The 19,642-nt window shown below is 39.6% G+C and overlaps 1 protein-coding gene across 2 annotated transcripts in view; it reads left to right on the forward strand.

The window, feature by feature from the left end:
- ADARB1 (adenosine deaminase RNA specific B1) overlaps positions 1-19,642 on the forward strand; it is a 115,783-nt gene that overhangs the window by 10,405 nt on the left and 85,736 nt on the right. Inside the window, exon 1 of one of the 2 annotated variants that reach the window (XM_063429919.1) lies at positions 16,165-16,198. The exons of the other annotated variant lie outside the window; for it this stretch is intronic. The gene's annotated coding sequence lies outside the window, so the exon portion shown is untranslated. Of the gene's footprint in view, positions 1-16,164; positions 16,199-19,642 lie in introns of those variants that run through there. 2 annotated transcript variants of the gene reach the window in all.

A 19,642-nucleotide genomic window follows, 5' to 3' on the forward strand; every position in this document is an offset into this window, starting at 1 on the left:
CATTTTGGGTGGTAGTAATTGTGTTGGCAATTTTAAAGAAAAATTATAGTGGAGGAAATGGCACCCTATATTTAAATGCATTTTATTGAGAATGCATTAATAATAAAAATGAAGATACCCTTAGTATCGTGTGTTATAGAAAGGAATGGTAAGATTCGCCCTGGTATGTCCTTTCAATAACATGGCTTGCTTGGAACAAACCCACAGTCTATTTCAGTAAATTTGATTAGTTACATACCAGCTCTGAATGCACAGTAATTAATTGCTGTGGGGCACATCTGCACACTAGCCTTCACTGCTGTATTTGAAAATGCTGACATAAAAAAAAATCACAAATATTGATTGTATAAGGACTAGAGTGCCCTTACCATTTAAAGCGACCTATTACACACACACAAAATATCATGATTATAATTTTTATTTGAAAAAAAATAATTGGTCTTCACAAAAAAACAGTCTTGATTCTGTTACTGCAAGCACATTAACATTTAAAGTATACATATATATCTATTAATGCATTCCCTCTCTGCCTCCGAAATAATGAGGAAAAAAGAAATGTTAGAATCAAAATATGCCAGTTTTTTTAATGTTTACATAAATGTATGAAAGTTCTCCATAAATAAAGTGTTAACATGGGTAAAGAACTTGCAGTAGGGCCTGGCGTGGGGCTGAGCTAAGGAATACAATGACTTCTTTAAGACCCACTGGTCTTATAAGTATCAGATTAGCAGAAATTCACTCCTTTCCTCTCTCAATTCAGATACAATGCATGTGTTACAGTTCTATCCCAACATGATAAAATATACATTAAAATAAAAAAGGTATTTTATTTAAATTGCAAAACTCTTTGTATAACCAATATTATGTTGCTTATGTTACATCCCTGGCCTTGCGTTTGAATGAGAGACTGATCATTCACAGATTCCTCAGTGTCTCAAAGGCCATCCTTTGTTACATGTTGATTAACGATTTCAGAAGACTAGACATCTTTATAGACATTCATCTCTAAACCATTGTGATAAATGATGTATGGGTATGGCGCTGCTGTATATCCACTGCAACTGCCTATTAAAAAGTGTTGCTAATTGGTTTTAGGCCAGAACAATTGAGATCTGGTAACAGGCTACATAGCATTCACAGTTGATATTAAAGGAACACTGCACTGCTCAAATAGGCAAAAAAAAGAAAACCCCTGCATGTATTCATTGGAGGTATATCTTAAAGGGAAACTCCAGTGCCAGGAAAACGATCCGGTTTTCCCTCTCCCTCCCACCCCCCAATCCCCAGGTACTGAAGGGGTGAAAACCCCTTCCGTCACTTACCTGAGTCAGCGGCGATGTCCCTCGTCGCTGTCTCCTCCTCCGCGACGCTCCTCCTGTCCATTGCGTCGGCCGGTGGGCAAGACTGATCCCGTCCACCGGCCGAGGAGACCTAATGCGCATGGGCATTACGTCTCCCCATAGGAAAGCATTGAAAAATCATTTCAATGCTTTCCTATGGGGGTTTTGAGCGACGCTGGAGGTCCTCACACAGCGTGAGGACGTCCAGCGACGCTCTAGCACAGGTTTCCTGTGCTATGGACCAGGAAGTGACCTCTAGTGGTTATCTAGTAGACAGCCACTAGAGGTGGAGTTAACCCTGCAAGGTAATTATTGCAGTTTATGAAAAACTGCAATAATTACACTTGCAGGGTTAAGAGTAGTGGGAGTTGGCACCCAGACCACTCCAATGAGCAGAAGTGGTCTGGGTGCCTGGAGTGTCCCTTTAAGAGCTTGCAAAGGCTGCAGATATTATAAAATGCATCCTTAGCAAGCCCTCTCCTTTTTTCACCGGAAGTGACTGAAATGCTAATCAAATGCCCTTGATTAATTGATCGTCAGGAAGTGTGACCATCTATGAATCATAGACCTCAATGCTGTTCTCTTATGCATGCGCAAAGTGCAGCAGTGACATTGTTTCCTGGCGCTAAAGTGCCAGGACCAGAAGAGGACCTGCTAATTGAGGATGGCAGCTCCTGTGACAGACAGTTTCAGGTAAGTAGACCTCACCTCATGTTGAGTTTCCTCTTCTGGCAGATCCTCTTGTGATCCTGGCACTTCAGCGCCAGGACCCAATGTAACTGCTGTACTTTGTGCATGCGTGAGAGTACTGCATTATTATACTCTTTAGCACAATAGCCATGTATGTATTCCTGATATGTATCCCTGTTTAGAATATGTATTTTTGGTAGCTCACGGTAATGATTGGATGTTTTTGACTCGCATCTGTATCCTCAACCTATGATGCACTATGCCCTAGTACTTTTATTAACCACATTCACCACCGAGCACTTTTTGATTGGAAATATATGAGCATAACATTTCAGGCATGGGATGCAGAGCTATGGAACACTTTAAATATATGCATATATTGCTTGGAAGACCTTTTTAAAAAAAAAATATATATATATATTTACACAATTTTTATTTTTAACTTATTTGTTCCTCCTAAATAAAGATAAACAAAATGAACAGCTTTAGACAGTATAGTGTCCTTTATGTTGCAATATTTCTGAATGCCGGTATTAAAGCAAAAATGCAAGTTTTGTCATGTACTGTAGATGTGACAAAAATTGGTAAAGAAAAATTGTAAAATACCCTGAGTCTACCTTTTGAGAATAAAGATCGTAAATAGTTATATCCTATATTGCTATAGCAACCTTTATTGATCTATGGACTGCTAATGTAATCCACACACAGTGAAATAGTAGTCCATTCACTCCTCTTCCCTTGCTGGTCAATTTTATTTTACTTCATGTGCTGTTGAAAATAGGGGGTGAGCTGATATTTTCAACAACTTTATAGGCAACGTTTCAGTAACTAGTGGCCTCTGGCAAAGAAATTAGTTTCTGTACATGCCTATAGACCTCTACATGCCTATAAAGCCTCTACATGCCTATAAAATGCTATATTGCAGTAAACCTGAAAGCTAAAACTTTTACTTGTTTTTGTTATTGAGTGAGATAAATATCATCTTCTGGGATCTCTTAAAGAGACTATATTAAAGGAACACCATAACATGTATTCCTGACCCTATAGTGTTTAATCCACCATTTAGGTGGCTTGCCCCTTCCCTCCCCCCCCCCCAATCCCTTTTAGAAGGGGATAAAACTCACCTTGGGAGGCGGGGCCAAATACAATTTTGACCAATCTGCACTTCCTCATAGAGATGCATTGAGTCAAGGCATCTCTGAGGAAAAAATTCAGCATCTCCATGCAAAGCGTGGAGACTCTGAACGTTAATGCTGCCTACTGTGCAGCACTGCCCCAGGAAGAACCTCCAATGGCCACTTGGAGGTGTCTGTAGGGGGCAATGTAAACTTTTTTTCATGAAAATGCTCGAAGGCAATGATTATACTCACAGAACAACTACATTAAGCTGTAGTTGTACTGGTGACTATATTGTCCTTTTAAGTGAAAAAGTGTGGAAGAGTACTAAATAAGACTTGGCTTGCAAAAAACCTAGACAGGTGTCAAATTGTTGCCAATTCAGTTGGAATGCATGGACACGCTGAATTTTTGTCCAAGATGCATTGATTTAATGCATCTCTATGAGGAGGTGCTCATTGGCCAGGCAGGCGTTTGTCCCTGTCCCCATCCTGCCCCCTTGCCGATTTCAGCCAATCCAATGCTTTCCCTTTGGGAAAGCATTGGATTGGCTGAAATCATAATTTCTGATGTCAACCGGTAAATAAGGTAAGTTTTCTTACCTTTTCAGGGGGTGAAGTGGGGCAAGCCACCTAAATGGTGGTTTTAACACTGTATGGTCAGGAATAAATGTTTGTGATCCTGACCCTAGTGTTCGTTTAAGTATTGCAAATTGTAAGCTAATCTTGTTGAATATGCATGCATGCAAAATAAGAATAGACAGTGATTTTCTGAATCTGTCGGCGAAAAAAGGGTCACATTCTTAATTATGGTATAGGTGATGGTACACAGTTACCCTAAAGCCTACTCAAGTCAGACTGACTTAGAACTGCAGTGATTTAGAAAATTAAGGTATTCTCCTAGAGGAGAAAGACAAGCTTTGGACCATGTATGTGTAAATCTGCCAATAGCCGAGCTTACTAAGCAATTAGAGGATAAGTGAAACTGATCCAGATGATAACCTGTTTATCCCATAAGACTCTCTTCCTGGTTAGGGAGAGGTGTGCAAGTGACTGCAGGTAAAAGCTCTAAACCATGGTAACAAGGAGACTTTAAATGTATGTATTTTTAATTTCTTTTATTTTGTGTATTATCTTTATAATGCAGTAAAAATAGGGAGTAATATTTACTCCATTGTCTCTTTTTTACTTAAGCTATCTGCCAAGTGTCTTTTGGTTTCCTGAGTAACTTTACAAACAATTTTGATTATTCCTCCACATGAACAGGGATTTATTTATGTGTATCCAATTGCTACTCTAGAGGCCAGAATGTGCTGAAGAGTTAACGTGCTTTTAAAGAAGATAAATAATGTTAGCAGTATAAAGTAAAACTAAAATTGGATCTGGATCATATATTGGGCACTGTTTTTTTCCTAATTAACATTTTTGCATTTTGTTGCCTTTTGTTTTGGCCACTGGATAAAAGTTGTTTTCCAAGCTACTTGTATCTTACATTATCTTGTTTGATTGCGGTGCATAACTTGAAGAAACCATAATTCAACAAAAATGTGAATGCAGTGTGTAAAATTGAGGCTAAGCCTCCTATTGAGGATTTATGATGTACTACAGATTACTGAAATCTCTCAGAAGCAATGAAAACAAACCATATGTGGTTTCCCTTGTTGCACCCTGAATTCTAGTTTGATAGATCTCTGAAGTCTTTTCTATATTTAAGTACTTTCAAAGGAAAATTAAATTTTTAGCACTTACCCAATCATTTTGAGTGCACGGTATTTTTACTGGCATTATTTGCCATATTTTTAGAGCCAGGACAAATGTGCTGAAATAGAAACTAAAAGTCTTCTAAGTTTTTTATTTTTTTTTTTTTTTTTTAAATTGTGAATACAGTGTTTTTCCAACAATTACATAATAGATCTTGGGTGATTTACCATAATTTTAATATTTTGTAACATAGCTGTTTGTACATTAAGTTTCAGTTTGATTTGTGAATAGTGGTGCTCGGCCTTGACTCTCTTGGGGTCTTAGTTTCTTAAGTGGCTGTGGTGGGTTCCATGAGCCACAGGTCCCATATTTTGTTACAATGTGTTGTGGTGTCGTGAATGAGTGCTGATAAACTATCCATTGACCTAGCTTCGTTCATTTTTTTTCTATGTCTGTGATTGACGGGACTGTGGGCGAACGGCCTTCTAGCGGTTTGGGTAGTAGCCATAGCCATGGATCCCTTGGGATGAAGTTGTGTAGGACTCTTGAGGCCAAGGCCGCTATGTCTGTCCAAATTTGTGTTATGTGTGGGCATTCCCACCATAGGTGGTAGTATGTCCCCTTTTGACCGCACCCTTTCCAACATCTATCCGAAGTGGAAAGTCCCATTTGCTTGAGTTTTAACGGAGTGAGGTACCAGCGCATAAGAGTTTTGTATGCTTGCTCTTTGTGGGTCACGCATATCGTTACCGTTGCTGTGGCTTCCCAGTTTGCAGTCCAGTCTGTGAGGTCGGTGGGGGGTCCTAAGTCCCGTTCCCATGCTGAGACATACCCTAACGGTTGGGTTTTTGTCGCCCTGAGCAGTTGTGTATATGTTGTAGAGATCTGGCTTTTTTGTATTGGGGCATGGATACATGATTGTTCGAAGGCAGTGAGGGGTGTAAGTCCGCTTGTTTATATGTAGGAGTTTCGATTGTACCCTTTTAAACCAGCATTTGGGCTTATGGACTTCTATTGGACTGTGTATGGCCCTTTAACCCCTTAAGGACACATGACGTGTGACATGTCATGATTCCCTTTTATTCCAGAAGTTTGGTCCTTAAGGGGTTAAGAACCATCTGTGGGCACATTGTGACTTTGGTGAACAATACCCCTTTAAAGCTATGGCCCCTGGAAGATATTGCCTGTTAAAGCAATATCTATTTTAGCAGATTGGATTTTAAAAGACTCTTGCTGCCCCTTTAAATTGTATTGGAGCAGTTCTGCAGCTTTAAATTGGCACTTCGGATGCAGCCGAAGTAGTCGAAGTGGCCGCCATTCGACAAACGAACACGCGGCGGCCATCTTTGTTCATTTGAACGAGGTCAGCGGTATGTGTAGCCAAATCCATGGAACTGAAACTGACTACACATTTCAACGAACACTGCTGACCCTTACCTTCTCCTGCACGGAGTTTTAAGTCACAGAGACCAAGTCCTGTTATATTTTTTTTTTTTTTTTTATTTTTTTTTTTTTTTTCAGTGTGAAATTGACTGACCGCACAGCCCAAATCAATGGAACCGTTTTGGGCAGGAAAATGTGCTTGCGGTCAGTCACAAAGGACTTCCGACTAACTTTTGAACTAGCGGAAGGATTTGCATGATTTTTGGGCATGTGTTCATATTTCAAGTAGTTTTTTTTATGAAGATTGGATGTGGGGTTTTAAAGTTACATTGTATGTGTAAAAAATGTATATTTTCTGCCTGTGATAATTAAGTTAGTCTATTGTGTTAAGATAATTGTATCACAGGGAGGATTTCTGCTGGGATGAATGGGAGTGGTTTACTTTACTGTATGTGTTGTAATGTTTTTATTGGTTGTTCTGTAAAACCCTGTGGGTGGTCCTATATAAGGAAATCCTGCATAAAAGAAGGCCCTTTGGTGCCAAGTAAACAGATTTTCTTGACCCGTAACACGTAGTCTTGTCTCGTGATTGGAGGGAACTGCTATATCACACTGGGGATTGCTATGCTCTGCATACTCCCTTGAGCTTTAAATCACATAGCTCTTCTAAAAGCTGTTCCTGATACTCTCCTGGAGGAGAGGTCTTCCCCACACAGTCCTGGAGGACAGAAGCTGATCCAGGGTGGAAGGAAGATGGCGAAACTCCAGTTAAGCTACGGCGTTTGTGGAGTCTGCGATGGTTGTGGTCCTCGGCGCATGCTAGGAAGCGTCCATCAATGGAAGGTACTTGGTCGGAGTACGGGAGTTCCGTTACAGTCCCCTATGTTTCTCCAAGAAGGATTGGATTGGATCAATACTGAGAGAATGACTTCAGGAGGATGTTGCTGTAGGCGGATCAGATAGCCGTAAAACATTTATTTGTATTATGTTTGTTGCATTTATCTAAATCGGGACTAGGGCACTATAGCGTTATATAGGGTTGCCTAAAATACACTCTACAGTGTTCTTATAATGGGGTATTGCACGTGACATTGTTCCCCATCAGAAGGGTGGGTCTCTCCTCTGGTATTTTAATAATAGCTCCCTCTGGGTAATGGCTTGGAGGTACACTAGGTCTCTCCATTTCCCACACAATAAATAGGCCCCATGGGGTGAGGGTGGGTGGAACATTAGGATTCTCCCTACCGTGTGTTTACAGTACTATTTGCCCACTGGCTGCACTCAAAATATTGTTCTCTTACAAAAAGCAATATAACCCCTTAAGGACACATGACGTGTGTGACATGTCATGATTCCCTTTTATTCCAGAAGTTTGGTCCTTAAGGGGTTAATGATGATTTGCTAATGTGCACCGGCTGGCTGTGTTCTGTCCTGAATTTATCCAACCAGTTGGTGCAGATTCAGTCTGGTTTGCCAGATTCCGACTGAAATTAGCTTTAGTAAATTTGAGAATTGCCACTTTTGGAGTCTGGACATTTTCACCCCATTTTGTCCATTTTGACAATATTCAGGGTTTTGTGAATTACCCTGGCCGTTTATATCAAACATTAGTAACATTTGTAAAGGATTTATCAATATGCATGAAGGAGATAAGAGTTCAAACACCATCAGTTTTTAAAGTTTGCTGTTGTCACACATTGGTTATTGCCTTGTTGATGACGTGAATTGTCATGCCATTTGAATGCTACAGTGTGCTTGCTATATCTGGGCTAGTGTGCTGGCTAAATCTATAATGTAACAACCTCATGCTTACTAATTTGTGACAAGCACTTCATAACAGGTCTATAGGTTCTAATATTGTATTATTTTTACTTCTCCTCTGTCTACAAATATGTATGCGGTTTTAAAATAAATTAGTTTGAAATCCACTCTTCTTTATCATGTGACTAGAGACCCTTCTATTTTAGATCCCTGACAAACATTATGAGCTTTGTGAATTGCACTTGGCAGTCAGCACAGAGAAAGCATGCAATGCTTCTACTACTCTTCATTTACAATGTTTGCCCTAGCTCTGCATGGACTAAACAGTTTTTTGTTTTTTTTAAATGTAATTTGCTATTTGTTTAATATAACGTTTTTTTTTTTTTAAATGAATTAAAGGAGCTTCATGGGAAAAAGGTTATCAGAGTTTATAGGCAATTTCTAATGTTTGATTCAATGATATAATGTCCAAAAAAGTATAGTCCTCCTTTAAAGATGGCACATCTATGTCTGTGTTGTAACAGTATTCTGAACATTGATGTTCAGCATTATCTCAACCAACACAATGGACAGTATAAAGCACAATGCAAGGTACCAGACAGAGCTCCTATTTATATGAAATAAAAGATTGTTCCCTCTGCATTCCTTCTCCGGGAGAATTACAGCCGCGGAGGAATACACTCTGGACATCAAGATGTAACCGGCCTAGTTTAGAATCAAGACCTCTCCCAAATTCAAGCAGGTATGCCACTAAAACTTGATCAGTAGGATGACCGAGCATTCCAGAGCATGTAGAGACTCTAAAACGTCTGCATTTCCTACGCTACCTTCTGCCTCCTAAACAGGCTAAAGGACTTTTCCTTGACGGCGTTTATCTTCTCCATAAGTCGGCTTGAGCCTTTGCCTCTACTTCTTATCCTTCTACGTGCACCTCTTTAGCTCTAACCTATTGTGGAGGTGCTCTCATTGTCCTATTACCCCTGTCCTGAGAGAATAGAAAGTGCTGTATCGTTGGGCAGTCCAAGATCTCTGGAAGTTGTAAAAGAGGGGACTGTGTATAAATTAATTGCTGCAGACTCTGCACTGGGCATTTCTCCCACGCCTCAGCAGGATGTCACGAACATTGCCCATTTGTGCCTGCTGCTGGGCATCTCAACCTGTTTCTGGCTTCACTTGCTGAAGTGATGCAAGCTTCTGCCAATGTTTTTTTTTTTTTTTTTTTCTCTCTCTCTTTCTCTAATGCATTGGTTTTTATTGCAAGCATTACCTTGATTTTTTTTCTATCTTTTATTCAGTTCTCGTGCCTTGCAACTGTCATCGTCAATAGGTATTTTATCGTGCCTATATAATGTTATTCCCTAAAGATTTATGATTTTTAAATATTTTAACATTTTCTATTTACCCCCATCATTTGTTATTTTCACTCATGATTTCACATTGTGCTAATTATGTTCATCTGCATTCAAAATGGTTCTGTATCAGACCTAGATATATTGTGCTCTTGATATATTCTCAACATGTTACCCTTGTGCTGCAATGTTGTCTTGCTCCGCACAAAAAGAATGAAAACGATAGTAATACTGTAAAATTAAACAACCCAATACTTGACATTTTGATGTCAGTGACATGAAGTTAGCAGTCTCAATTGTCTGTTTTTTTGGTGTTTTCTCCAGGAGTATACCAGCATCCTGTACACAGCCCCTTTCCATAAACCTCACAATATTTTGTCACACTGCTCATTTCACCCAATATACTTCTTTTGAATGCCTATTCATGATATTAGTGGCACATTCTGCAAAGCATAAGGACTTCCAGAGTCTTGCAAAGCAATCATTCAATGAATTTCTTTGGGGGGAGGTGTAATGCTTGTGCGGCACGTTCTGCACATGTAGGTCTACCCTTGAGCCAGCGCTCAGAGATTTTAGCTGTAGTTGTCCTGGTGACTATAGTGTCCCTTTAAAATCTGTTATTTTTGTCCTTGTAATTAAACTGATATTTAACTTTTTTTGTTTAGCTGGCCCCTAGATTTAAAACAAATTTGTCGAGCCCTGGGTTAGGAGTATTTTGGAACACAGGCATGGGACTGGCTCTGAATTGGCTCCTAATGATATTCTGGTACTCCACTGACCCCTCCAGCCTTGACTTAGCTGGGGGAAACCAAGAAGCCAATATGAAGCATTGGAAGGTTAGACTTTCCTTTTTGTATACCTTGCTTTAAATTTTATAAAAATGCATAATTACTGCACTGCAGGCTACTGCCCAATAAGTGTATAATAGGGATTCTTCTTCAGCTTCCAATTATCTCTCCTGCTAGCTGTTATGCATACAGATCAGACTTCTCTGAAATGGGTAGTGGAAAAAGATTGAAATTTGATCAGGCAGCTGGTATTTTGCTGCAATTTTCCATGATGAAAAACATTTTCGTGGTGTGAAAAGAAAGACTAGGTTACCATAAAATATATGCCTGGCTTTTACCATTCAATGTAGAATTTATTTGAAGAGTTATATAATATGTGTCCTTGAAGCCAGCAACCTGATAGTTTTCCATCATAGAACTCAAGAGGGACATGGTAAGATAAAAAGAAACATATTGATAAGTGAAGAGGAATTTTGTACCAATCCAATGAGCGCAGTCACCATCGGCTCCATCCCTCATAGAGGATAAAACTAAGAAGATAATTGTTAAGCAGCCCTTCTACACAACCTGCCTTTGTCAAGTGGGCCAGATTCTATCGGAGGAGCCCAAGATGACCTGCTTCAAGTCTCCAGCGATCATAGCAGTGTTCAGTAAGATATTCTACATTGCCTGCAAGATTCCATGTGTAATTAGACGGCAAAAGGACAATATGAGGGGTTCCCTGTTCATAGTTGTGGAATTGTGAGGAGTTATAGATATAGGAATTCTGCAGGCCATAGATTGAACATGGATGTAGGGTAACATGCGTGTTTCAGTGAAGGTGGTGACGGGCTCAGTCTGCAGATTTTTGAAACTGGTATACTATAATATCACGTGTATGTTTTAAAAGTACATACCATATTATCTTCAGATGTGGTTTAATCAAAGATACCTACTTTCAAATATACACTTGGCTGCCTATGCCGTATATAGCATTTATATATTCTGAGGGCATGAAGCCTATATTATTATGAATTTTTTTAAATATACTTTTTGCCTTGCTAATAAGTTCTGCACATTGCACAGGAAGTGTTAGCATAGGTATTCTAGTAATTGGAATGGTATCTACACAATTACTAGCTTTTTACCTAGCCTATTTTATCAAGTAAATTTGCAGCACTACAAAATTAACTGTTTTATCATGACTGTCAAAGTAAAGTTTTGGCATGACAAAGCCCCTTTCAACCGCCAGTACAGCTCTTCAATTAAAGGAACACTGTAGTGTGCAGTGGAAACGTTGTTAAAGTATCTTTTCTCTCTCACCGCACTGCTCTCTTAATGGCTGGCCCCACCTCCTTGGCTGTGATCAGCAGTATTCATCTCAGCCAATCCAATTCTTTCCCATTGAAAACCATTGGGACAATAGTGTGCATGCATGGCAAAATGTTGCTCTGCTACAATCAAATGTTTTTTATGAGACCATCTGCTAGAAATAGCCTAGTTTAATTTGAGGATGCTCCTCTGAGGCATGTTAATCTTGCAGTGTAAACATTTCTGTTCCTCCAGAATGGCAATGTTTTCATTTGCAGGGTTAAAACGACATAGGCGACTTTACTGCAATGAAGTGGTCTGAGTGCCTAAAGTGTTTCTTTATTGCATACAGTAAAGTGTCTTGGTAATTTGACTTATTGGTTTGTTTTATGTACAGGCATGCTATGAATTTGAAGAGCTAAATGGTGAAGCTTATTGTCTGTCAAGTATCTTGAGACAATTTCAACATTGAAAAGAAAATGCAGGAACCTATACATTATATCTTGACAGAGGTTAAAACGTTAAAAATAAATACATTTCCCACCGCTAAATTAAATTGCTGAATTTGGCTTCTGTTTGGGTAATGCACAATTAAATTTTTGACTGTAGGCTGTAATAATGCAACTTGGCATTGAGACACTCCTTTTTAGTTGGTATATATTTCTACATTTGCATCCAAAGTACACAAAGAATACTAGTACTTCCAATGGTGAGGTGTTTTCCTTTGTGTCCTATGTAGTTTTCCTCTTGCTGTTTTAAAATAAAAAAATTCATGCTCTGTACTCATCACTTCCATCAGCCTGCGGTAAGTGAGTGCAATACTGTAAGCTTGGCCTTTTTCCTTTTAAGAGGATTTTGTGGCCTTGACTGAAAGGCTTTAATATATAACAGATAGTTTGTAACTGTTCCTTGCTGACTGGTAATTTGTACACTGTCTGGTTAACATCAATGTACACTTTTCACATCTATGTTTGTATGTGTGATTATAGAATTGGACGCTTAACAGTTAACAAATGTCATAACTAATCATATAAGGGTCTACTGCATTCCATATGGCAGTAAAAATGTGAAATTAAATACAGCTCATAAACGGTAGATTTCCGCAGTTATCAGTGGCATAGTGCAAGCGGTTACAAGTTTCTCTTCTTTAGCCCTTCCCAACCTTCTTTTGTGCCGCAGCACCTGAAGTGTAAGATATTTCCAAGATGCACCATATTTTTTTTTCTTTTTCACATTCATAAGAAGCTTATAAATGTCACATTTATTCAAAGCCTTACTAGAGAGATACACTTCTAGCTAATTTGACCTATTCTTTTTAATGGATTGGATGGGAATCCTAATCTTTAAAGCTTACTTTTATTATACACATTTTAAGGACTGCTTTCAGCTCTGTGTGTTTAGTAATCACAAAAGCCTCCTAATATGTAAGTAGCATTGCTATATGTATAATGATATGATGTATATTACGTACTCTAGGAATTACATTTTCCATTTTGTTTACATATGGCCTACTATGGAAAGGTAGCATTTCCTCTAAACTACCTTGTAGCAAGTATGCAAACAAATAAATGTCCCAGTCTGCCAAAGATTGGTGGAACGTACACTATCAAGCAGCAACTGCTGCTTTAATCTCCTCTCCCAGTAATGAGATTTAAGGCGAGGAGCCATTTAGACGGAATCTATTTCTCTTCCTCCTTAAAGGGACACTCCAGGCACCCAGATCACTTCTGCCCATTGGAGTGGTCTGGGTGCCAACTCCCACTACCCTTAACCCTGCAAGTGTATTTAGTGCAGTTTTTAATAAACTTCAATAATTACCTTGCAGGGTTAACTCCACCTCTAGTGGCGGTCTACTAGACAGCTGCTAGAGCGCACTTCTGTGCTAGAGCATCGGTGGACGTCCTCACGCTGTATGAGGACCTCCAGCGTCGCTCAATTCCCCATAGGAAAGCATTGAAAAGCATTTTCAATGCTTTCCTATGGGGAGCTCTAATGCATTAGGTCTCCATGGCCGACGGGCAGGATCAGTCTTGCCCACCGGCCGATGTAATGCTGAGGAGGAGCGACGTGGGACATGTCACTGCCTCTGGTAAGTGGCTGAAGGGGTTTTCACCCCTTCAGCAACCGGGGATTGGGAGGTGGGAGGGAGAGGGGACCTGCGGTGCCAGGAAAACGGATTGTTTTCCTGGCACTGGAGTTTTCCTTTAACTCCTCTCTCACTGGATCATTGAAAATAACTTATGTAGCTTAAAAGAGAGATGCGTCCATCAAGCTCAGCTTTTCTCACAGCTGTTTTTGCTGTTTTATCTTAAAGAAGGGTACCACAAACAACCCAGTTTGAAGCACTTTACAATTTTACAACAAATTAGGGGCAAAATCCTTCATGACCCCAGAATGGCAGTAAGATCTCTTCTTGGATGACAAAAAGCTGTTACCTTGCTTATTAAAAATGATATCCCTGAATATTAGGTTTGCAAGTATCCATCCAGTTGTACAGACTCTGATAAAACCACTTCTTTAAGCAAATAAATTGGCACCCTTTTTGTTAATCCTTTCAAAAACAAACAAAAAAAACTTTCCTTTGTCTTGGACTAAATCTCTTTTTTCCTAGTCTAAATGTGTAACCTCCGGTCTTATCTGCAGTCCTACTTGTGAATGGATTTTCAGACAAGGGTTTATTACCCCAAATAATATACTTGTATAATGCTATCATATCCCCTCTGAGACATAGTTTTTATAAACTAAATATTTTTAAAATTGTTATCCTTTCTTCATAACTAAAATGTTATATTCCATTTATTAATGTTATCTGCTTCTGCAGTTTTTCTAGTGCTAGAATGTCCTTTAGACCATGTGCCCATAATTTAACTGCATATTCATGATGTGGTCTTATCATTATTTATAAAGAGACAAAATAAAATTTACATCCTTAGAATTAATGCCCCTTTTTTTTTACACATAACCATACCTTACTTGCAACTGCTGATTACCATAGCAAAAGTAAAAAGCAAATAAATTGCTGCTTACGTGCAATTTTTAATATTTTATTATGTTTAAGTGACTTAATTTTTTTTTAACTATTGTATGAAAATAAATAAATTATTTCTTACCATCAATACTAACAATGAGCATAATGAATATGTTTAAGATATAATTGCTATAAGTGCAACAAAACATCTCAACAGATCTGCACTATTACTTTTCCTGATTATCTCTCTCATATGTTCTATATTGCCCTGGCTTTGTGAGTGTCAGGATCCCGCGGCGGCTGCGAGGGGAGGCTGCAGTCCGCTTGCGGCACTCACCCTCCAGCCGTCCGCGGTCCTCTCCCTGGCGTGCGCTCGGCGGGCGGCATCCTCCCAGCCACGGATGCCGCCCGCGTCTTCCTCTACGTCCCCCAGCGGCAGCATGCATGATGCTGCACGCTGGGAGACCGCCCATTTTACTAAACGCCGGGGTCAGCCACCTGATCCGGCGTTAAAGGCACAGTGCCTCAATCACAGTGGGAGGTCTAGATATCTCCCACGTGTGATTGTTAATTCTGATTGGAAATTTTCCAATCAGAATTAACCTAATGATTTATATACTTACCTTTCCTGTTCCTCTCTGCCCTGTTGTGGTCTTTGCTTGCTAGTACTGCTACTGAACTTGTGTTTCTGGTTACGTACTCTCTGGCTTGTTTATCTGACTTTGTGACTTTCTCCTACCCTTTGACCTCTGCTTGTTTCTCGTTATTCTGTCTTCTGGTTCCCCTTACTCGGCTTGTCTCCTGACTATTCTTTGTGTGCTTAGCCCGGCCACTCTAAGGTCCGGTACTGCACCTTTTCTGTGTGTGTGTTAGCGTGTTTGGTTCCCGGAATCGTGACAGTGAGTGCCAAATACTGAAAACATAAATCTATCTACCATTTTTCCATATTTTATGTGCATGTGGTATGGGGCTTATTATTTAAATATCGCTCCACTTCTGGATTTGCTTTTTTAACATTGCGCATTGTTGCCTTGTTTGTCTATAACAATTCCTACATTATTCTTCTGTGTTGTTATCCCTAATTCACTATCGGTAAAGTGCAAGTTGCGTGTGCTTTCTTTACCCCAAAGTTCTTAACTTTGCATTAATCTATATTAAATTTAATCTGCCATTTGATTGCCCATTCCCCAATCTAAATCACATTGTATTACTTTACAGAGTTTTGTTCTCTCTACAAACACTGAAACATGACTTTTAACGCCTGGTTCAAGATTATTTAATAAAATCCATTGAATGGAAGCAGTCCCAGAACAGAACCCTGATGGACACCACTTAAAACTTTTTTGTCAAGCTTGAAAATTGTAAACATCTAAATTTTCTTGTTTTGCACAAGAATGTAAGTAGCAGAAACAGTCAGACTCGCAGGTCTAAATAGCCATATGTGTTGAGCGGTCACGCAGGACCGCTTGTATAGGTATTGTGTGAAAAGTAAAGGCAACATATTGTAAAATACAAGTTGTTCACTTGCGGGGCTTGCAGACCACTATCAGATCCTCTTTTTGTTCCGAACTACTGTTCGTTCCAATCCCCTACCTCACAAGACACTTGGTTCATTATCAGACATGAAAATATCGATGATACTGTAACCTATCACATATTTCTGCAGGTGGTTACTATCCATAAGCTGGAGAGACTGAAATTATTTTGAAGTAATTGGATTCAAGTTGACTATAATGTATGAAGCTATTAGAGTTGTGAGCTCAGTTCCTGTAGGGATTTCCTAGTTGCAAGCATACTGCATCTGAACTGTAAGGTAAGCCGCCCTCTTCAAAAACCTGCCACAGGCCTCGATGCTAGGTAGGTAAAGTGTGTATTCGACGTTAATTTAAATGGTGTGATAGGTTTGAATCAGAGTATTAAATATTCAACACTTGTATCAAATTATGTTCCAATATGAGGAAGTAGTGGGGGAACTCATAGAAGTGCTTTCTGCAAGTTTAGCTATTTAATATGTGGCCTGGTATATTCCATGTTAAACCTCGTCCATCACGTCTCTCCCGTCTCTCTTAGAGTCGGAGAGAAACTTAGTATTCCCTGCCATACAAGCATGGAATTTTCTAGTTATGTATTTTGTGTTTCGTAGTAAAGATAGTAGACCAAGAGCTGGTTATATTGTTGGCCCGGTGTCATGTACTGAAGCAGTGTAGAAGTGAGAGGAACTAACTAGCACATTTTTAGTAAAAGAAAAAGCAAGGGTAAAGTAATGTGTCTTGGCACACACAACTTGCCCTGTCACCAGGGGCGGACAGAGCAGTCTGGCACTTCAGACATGGTCCGAGGGCCCGGCCGAGGTAGGGGGCCTGCCACCCAGCCACTTTGTCTGTAAAACAAAACTTGTGCCGACCGCTAGAGTGCAGTGCGCAATAGCTGCGCCGTTCTCGGGCCCGGTGGAACACCGGCAGTGGTTACCAGCAGAGGAGGTTGGATCCAGAGGAGCAGAGGATTATTTTGGCCCTGTGTGCGTTGGCGTTCAACGGCGACGTTATCGAAGCACGTCGCCTGCATTGGTCGCTACAGAAATAATCAGGTGCTTGGTTAGGCACCGTGGCCTCTCATCAGTGGGACCGGACCCCTGCACTGTGTAATTCTGCGATGCAGGCAGGTTCCCCCTCCCTGCTTACCAACAAGCCGAAAGAGGAGGGAGATTGACGGGCAGGAACGGAGAAGAGAGCCAAACTCCCATCACATTCAGCCAGACGCCACTTGCCAGAAAAACTAGGACACGCACTTCAGCAACTGAAGTCCTTCAGGAGTCCAGAATGTCCCTTTAATTTTAGGTAAACCGACCTACATTAAGTGACAAATATAGTATTTTTTTAAGACCATTTTTATAAAGTAAAACAAAATGTCTGCCTGGAATTGCATAGAAGGAAAGGCCCAGTGACTCCATACAGTCGTATCACAGCAGGGAATGAGTAGAACTAGGCTACAAAAAGCCTGCTTAACTGTAAGCTCACTGGAGCATGAGGATTAGTGCATGGCACAATTTATTCATACAGCTGTTCTGCCAGTCATCCTCATATTTTGTTTATGTTGCATTAATAGCATTGAGGAGTCTCACTACAAATCTACATTGCTCACCCAGCCAAAAAATAATGTATAATATAATTTGATTGCACATCCTTGCACACTTGCAAAATTATTTTAAGATAAATCAACCTGCCGGGTGCCAGACCAAGGCCATCAGATATATACAAAAATAAAAGGAAAAGGCTGGTGGATTCATTAAGTCTTTATTCCATAAGTATTTAGTCCTTACTGCAGACATTTGCATTTTATATATATATATATATTACTTGTATATATATATTTTTTTTTTGGTCCATGACTTTTTAGAACCAGGGACTTAACAACATTCTTGGTCATACAATTTCTCTTTGAGTTGTACGCTTGCTATATGTACATTTTACACGCACTGTTTGTTTTAGCCCTTGTTTTGGCAGTGAAAATGGCTATATCCAAGATGTTCAATTGACTCCTTTTTGGCAAAGTATGTATGACATCTGTTACTGAAGAGGTCTCCAAGTCACTTTGTGGAAAGCTTGATAAATATTTTCATCCGGGGCGCCTGCACAGCAATATGAAACACCACCATATCCACATAATATGTTTATCTGCTAGAAGACATGCTGGTGTACTCCATTCTTTTGTCTGAAATAAAGTCAATGTTTCAATAACAGAATTTGTCATTATTTTTTGTTTTAGTCATTATAATCTTCAATGTAAAACTGTTATTATTTACACATTGAGTTTACTATCTTATTTATTGAAGTGTAAATTTAATTTACATTTTTATAAACAAATGTATGCCTGTACATTAAAGATGCCATAACAAATTATCAAATAGATTTTCTATTATCCCCAATACTACAATCTGTCATGTTTTCTGAGCATACATACATAGAATTGTTCATTTGGGTGCTTGGTAGTTTATTTATTTTTTGTAATAAGTCGTCATACAGTTGTGTACCATTTTTAAAGAAAATATAAGTGAGCAGGCAACACATTTATTTTATTTCTGATGGGATTCATATGCAACTGTCATTTATAACCGCATGTCAAAATTATAAAACAAAACATGGCTACAAAGAAAAAAGTGAATTGCCCCCTGTTCAAAAGTCAGCATACCCTTAGTTCTTAATACTTTGTATTGCCCCTATTAACATCGATGACAGCATGAAGTCTTTTGTAATAGTTGTCTTCTGAGGCCCCCATCTCTTGCAGGTGGTATATCTGCCCATTTGTCTTGGGAAAATGCCTTCACGTCATGCAGACTTTGGTCATCTTGCATGAACCGCACGTTTGAGATCTTCCCAGAGTGGCTTGATGATCTTAAGGTCAGGAGACTGTGATGGCCACTCCAGAACCTTCACATTTTTCTACTGTTTGCCTTGTGCTTAGGGTCATTGTCATGCTTTGAAGTTACAAGAGCGTCCCACGCGTAGCCTTTGTGCAGAAGAATTCAAATTGTCTGCCAATATTTTCTGATAACCTGATGCATTCATCTTGCCATTAATTTTCACAAGATTCCCCGTGCCTTTAGAGCTCCCCTCCCCCAAAACATCAGTGAACCACCACCATGCTTCATAGTGGGGATGGGTATTCTTTTCACTATAGGCCTTGCTGACCTCTCTCCAAACATAGCACTTGTGGTTGTCACCATAAAGCTCTTTCTTGGTCTTGTCATTTCAAATTACAGTGTGTCAGAAGCTGTGAGGTGTGTCAAGGTGTTGGGCATATTGTAACCGACCGTTTTTGTGGCATCGATGCTGTAATGGCTTCTTTCTGGACCATGCAGTTTGTGTTTGTATCATCATATTGTGCTTCTTGATACAACCATGCTGTCTTTTACCAGAGCTGCCTGTATTTCTCCTGAGGTTACCGGTGGGTTTTTCTTTGTATCCCAACAATTCTTCTGGCAGTTGTGGATGAAATCTTTCTTGGTTTACCTGACCTTAGCTTGGTATCAAGAGACCCCTGAATTTTACACTTCTTAATAAGTGATTGAACAGTACTGACTGGCATTTTCGAACTTTGGATATCTTTTTATATCCTTTTCCATCATCACCTTGTTATGCAGGTCTTTTGACAGTTCTTTTCTGCTCCCCATAGCTCAGTATCTTGCCTGCTCAGTGCATCCACGTGAAAGCTAACAAACTCATTGACTATACACAGACCCTAATTTCAATGTAAAAAG

Source organism: Pelobates fuscus, chromosome 8 (assembly GCF_036172605.1).
Source record: "Pelobates fuscus isolate aPelFus1 chromosome 8, aPelFus1.pri, whole genome shotgun sequence".
Lineage (NCBI taxonomy): Eukaryota > Metazoa > Chordata > Amphibia > Anura > Pelobatidae > Pelobates > Pelobates fuscus.